We start from the raw sequence: 5890 nt of genomic DNA on the forward strand, positions 1-5890 counted from the left end.
GACGGTATCATTGACGATGGTGACTCTGTCCAGCTTTTGGCCTTTTTATCTCTATTTGGATTTTTATCTTTGGTCATTGTTTCGCTTGTAATTTATTTTATTTTTACATTTATGGCATAGATAGCCTAGCTGCTTTGCGCCATAAAACGCCAAACAAACGACCAACCGACTTTACTGTGAAATATACACTTGTGAAGTTGTATGTAAATTTATTAAACTGAGGCAAACAACACAAGAACGTTTTTGAAGTTCCTGTGGCCTTATATTTATGCTGCGCCATCTAGAGGTCGTCATAGAAAGCAGATTGAATTGATGGAAGTTTTATGAACTTTTTCGTTGTTGTGTAGTCCCTGATATGAATCATCGTGGAATCCATTTGATTTCTGTTAACATAAACTAATGACATTACATTATAAATTTGAGGGTTAGTAGAGCTTAAAGTCTTGTTAGTGTGCAAACAAAATACTTTATCTGCATTGTAAAAGAATTGTAAAATCGAACTAAAATTATACCCATCCACTTTGGTGGGTATTTCCCTGAAATTGGACAGTATCATTGTTGTCTAGCGTCATTGTGTTTTTAGTTTTTTACAGGTCATTGGCTTTTTCATTGTATTTAGTTTTTTTAGCTGATTTATGGCCACTGTTTAGCTTTTAGCTTTTTACTATTTATTGTCTTTACTTCTTGTTTTTTTGCCTTTTTTACCCCTAATAAACCCCAAACAACCAACCACCTTGTTGAGGAATGCTTCTCTATCATTAACATGAATTTTAGTTAAAGATCAAACAAGAAACGACAAAGATAGTTAAAGTAATGCTCTTTGAGTTTATAAGATATAATAAAATTCTTGCTATCTATGAAATATGTGAATAAGCTTAGGTTTTTTTCACATTTATTTATAAAACTGTGATATGAAGAAGAAACACTTTTATCGTGTTTTTTGTCATTTTATTAAAGTAAAGCGAAAATAGTTTTTTACAGAAAAAGTATACTGCCATGACATCAGTAACCATAAATCCTAATAAATTTTTTGTAAAGTTATTTAAAGGTGGCGCGCTATTCTGCAATATCAGATTAATGTACTGACGCCAGTGAAGATTCGCTGCTAAAATTCTGCTGTTTGCACACATGTCTTATCCAACGAAGATACCAAGTCTACTTGTTGCTAATGTTCTGAGTTCTTACTTCCTGGTTTGTGAAACCTAGTTGCTCCTTTTCCCTCCCCTTCCTTCCGGTAACTCACGGTATACGTAAGGGCCTGTAACACTAAAATTAATGTTTGATTCAACCCCCGCGGTGAAGAAAGCACGTATTAGCTATTGTGCCGCTTTGCGCTTGACAACAAACAAACAAAGCCTAGAAACCATCTATTACCAAACTGTTTTGAGGATGACACACTCTCCTGCGCCAGTAAAGCTTATGAGAAACTGAACATTGATACTATATGTAGTTTATTACAAGACCTTTTTTTTCACTTTCTTGAGGTTTTTTTGTACTGAGGGTTTCAATAACAATACCGCTTTCGGCCGATGACCCGAATTTCTGTACATTCTCTTTAATAATGGTGGTTGAGGGTTAATTACACTCACGTTTCTCTGATAGTGAGAGGGTTAATTATTCTAAAGTTTCTGGTAATATAATAATTATACTAATTTTGTAGAGAACCTGTTACGCTAAAGATTTCTGTAGTTCGTTTTGTTTCCAATAGTGCCCTCCAGTGGCTCAACTATTAGTCTGCAGACTTATAACACTAGGAACCAGGTTTCGATATCTATAATGGGCATAGCACAGACAGCCCATTGTGAAGCATTGTACTTAACTATCAAAAAACAGTTTACAGTATAGTGTGAGCGTTCACTATACTAAATTCCCTGATTGGGTATACATTAGTCACATCAATAGTAGTGAAAACGTTGATTACACTAACATACAAATATTTGTTTAAGTAAGCTAGTAAGATTTTTTCACGATTAGAAGTGCATGATATCATGAATTTAACAAGATTGTGTGTAACAAATAGTTGTTTTAAGGTAGGAACTAATATTTACAAACAGAATAAAGGTTTTTGTATGGGGTCATCCCTACCACCTTTGTTAGCTGACATTTTCATGTTTGAGGTTGAAACTTGTGCGCGAAAAACAGCACTGATTAAACTCGAGGTGTGGGTAAGGTACGTGGATGACACGTTTCTGGTGTGGAGACATGGTAATGACACGTTAATTGAGTTCCAGAGGCATCTGATTTTGATCAGCTCTAATACACAATTTACTTTAGAAGTTGAAGATGGTGGTTGTTTAAAGTGTTTGGATGTTTCAGTAAAAAGAGAAAAGCGGTTGCTGTCTACTTCTGTATACAGGAAACCATTCTCAGTTGCCATGCCAACGCATGTGAGATCGTGTCATCCATGGTCACAAAAAATTTCCTCATTTTCGTCTTTTGTGTATAGGGCTATTAATGTCTCTTCATGTGATGTTAGAATTAATGTATTTAAAACAGGTAGCGAGTGATAGAGGGTATCAACCTCAAATCATAGAGAGGATGTACAGTAAATGTTATAACAAACTTCAAATTTCTGGATGCACGAAATTAGAAATAACAAAAAAGGAAAATAGTGAAAGAATATGTTTATCTCATGTTTTGTCATGATCAATAAAAATAGGTAATGTGTTAAGGCAAAACTTGAATTGCCAAGTAACATTTATTTAATTAAAATTAAGTCATGTAACTAATGGTTTGAAAGACATAACTGAATTGAGGGATAAATGTGGTATATACAAAATTTCATGTACTTGTGGTCTAAGTTACATTGAACAGACAAGTGGGAACCTAAAAGTTAGAGTAAAAGAACAACAAAATGCTGTGGATAAAATAAATCGGCTTTTATGGAACATGTGGCGAATTTTAAACATATTATTGATGGAGATAATATAAAAATTCTTAAACAGTTAACGGATAAAGATGAATTAAATATAAGAGAATCTTTAGAAATTGTTGAAAATAAAATAAACTTAAATAGAGATTTAGGCCCAGGAGCCACTGAAATAATTTATTTGGAAATTATTGTTGTAAATGGCGCCATTGTACAAATATGCTAATTATACACGAACCTTAAATTAATAAGCAATGTTATGTGTACTTCTTGATGGATTCTCCTGAAGATGGTGTAATTATTTACAACAAAACATGTAGAGTTTTAAGTTTCTTTTAACTTGTATATTTTTAATTTTTTAACTTTTCAAATAAATGTTTGTGCAAGTAAAAAACGTTGATCTTCGTTTTATTATTTCATTTAACACATTTGCATAAGAACTGTCAGTTTTACGTATTCTATAGTGTAGTCCTAAAAACAGAATAATAGTGTTAAGACAGCGGAATTCACGCGACGCTGGGAGCATGCACGCTGGAGTTTCTAGAAAAATCATGACTTATCGAGGAACCCCGCGAATGTCCGAGTGTTTGCCAGGCGCCCTCTTTTTTCGTATGTAAGCCCGGTAAATAAAGCCAGAGGGAGATAGATATGCAGATAGATTGAAGAGATAGATAATTGAGTTAAGCGAACAGTAGGCACCTAAGTAAAATGTGTGAATCACTGTGATTTATAGCATGTGTTATAAAAGTTGTTAAGTGTATTACAAAGTTTGAATCGAAAACGAATAAACTAGTTTTAATCAAGAAAAGACTTGTATCACTGAAGTTTCTCGGAAAGAATAACTACGGGAAATTAACAAACGAGCAGATAAGTAATAAATTGGTGTCAGGAGTGGGATAGACAAAAAAAATTGAAACGAGAGGTGGCAAGAAAACCTGCAAAAGTGGCAACTCGAACAGCAAAATAAACAAGAGAGATTAGAGCAGTGGTTGGAGGAGAAAGAAAATAAACAAGAAGAGAGACTACAGCAGTGATCAGAGGAGAAAGAAAAGAAACAAGAAGAGAGGCTACAGCAGTGGTTGGAGGAGAAAGAAAATACACAAGAAGAAAGTCTCCAACAGTTGAGAGAAAGCCAACATACCAAATGGAAAATATTTGTAAATTTCAAAGTGAATTAAATACATTAAAGGACGATTTACTGTCTTTTACACAGGGAGGATATATAGTAACCATGGACCCAATCGGCCCCAGACAACAGGAAGACCCTTCCAGACCTCGCAGCTAAACCCTAATGCAGACATATTCAGTCCTGCCAGAAGTCCCTTTCCAGACATGAGTGTCAGCAATAGGGGTGATCTAGTACAAAGAAAGCCACAGGAATCCAATGTGTAGGCACCATGAGAAGCGTATAGAGTACAATTTGAGCTACTGGCAAAAATGAATGGATGGACAGAAGAGCAAAAAAGCAGTATATCTGGCAACGAGCTTGAAGGGACAACCACGGGAAATACTTGTTGTCAGCAGATGACAGGCACAACTATAGAGCACTAGTAGCTGTTCTATAACTCAGGTATGGAACTCAAAATCAGTCAGAAGTCTACAGGGCTAGGTTTAGGACGACATTCCATGCTAAAAGGGAGAGCCTGCAAGAGCTGGCACAGGATTTGGAAAGTATGGCACACAAGGCCTACCCATCTGCACCACCCGATCTCCTCAAGCTGTTGCTGAGAGATCAGTTTATAGATGCCTTGGACAGTCCACAACTGAAGATCCAAGTGAAGCAAGCACACCCTTCTACTATGCAGGATGCAATGGCCAGAGCTCTTGAATTCGAAACCTATGTTAAATCAAGCACAGAGGTTCCAAGGTTGGTACAGTCATCAGGATTCAAGGTCAGAAAAGAGCAGTTTTCAAATAAGATTGTGGGACTTTGCTGGCACTGTAACAAACCTGGGTACAAGAGAGCTCAATGCCGGCAGTAAAGGCTGCTACCCAGAAAGGTTGTTGGAACTGTGGAGAGCAAGGACATATGAGGAGCCAGTGTAAGAAAAATACTACCAATAAGTCAGCCTCGGGGAAACCAATAGTGGTTCATGTTGAGGGACGCCCACCAACCCCCATTGTGAAAGTCCCAACAGCTAAGTTAAAATGGCAAGAACACATAGTGTCTACGTAACAGGAAAGCTGGATGGCCAAAAGTGCAACTTTGTGATAGATTCTGCATCTCAGCAAACACTTGTGAGTATCAAGGTGTTAGACTACAAAGGAGTACCAGAAGCCATACAGAAGCTCTGTGGTATGATAGGACATTATACAGGGTTGTGGGGACCATTGTAGGTAACTATTGAGCTCATTGGCATAAAGGCCAGACACGAAGTATACTTGGCTGACATTGAAGACCCATGCATGCTAGGGTTGGACTACTTACTACCGAGGAAGTATGTAGTTAATTTTGATGAAATGACGTTTGGGAACAACAAAGGCCAAATTCCAGTAAGTGTTAAAAGAGAAGTTGAACTAACCAGGTGTCATCAAGCTGAACTCAAAGTGACTGAAAGGAGTCGATGATGGTGAAGTGGAACCAGGTATGGATATTAAAGCAAAGCAGGGAAAATACCGAGATTTGAAGCCAAAAATTGATTTTCTACAAACAAGTGTTCTGCGGCCTGCTTGGGAGAAGGTGTTTAGCTTATGCCATGTGACAAGGAACTAATGGGGACATTGGGAGTAGTTGAAGCTGGAAGATGGTATTCTTCTCCAGTGACGGAAAGTGATGACCTGGCAAAAGGTATACCAAGAAAGTTACAGGAAGTTGTGCTCCGTCAATCCCATGATAGTTTAACAGGAGGACATCTTGGAGTGAAGAAGACATTGAGTCACCTACGACACAGATTTTACTGGATAGGTATGAGGCAAGATATGGAAGAATGGTGCAGGACCTGCAATACATGTGCTAAAAGGGGACCCAAGCTACAACTGTAGCTTCGGCTATTAGTGATTTCTATTCAGGTTTGATATGCC

The sequence above is a fragment of the Limulus polyphemus genome, unplaced genomic scaffold (genome assembly GCF_000517525.1).
Source record: "Limulus polyphemus unplaced genomic scaffold, Limulus_polyphemus-2.1.2 Scaffold1774, whole genome shotgun sequence".
In the NCBI taxonomy this organism is placed as follows: domain Eukaryota; kingdom Metazoa; phylum Arthropoda; class Merostomata; order Xiphosura; family Limulidae; genus Limulus; species Limulus polyphemus.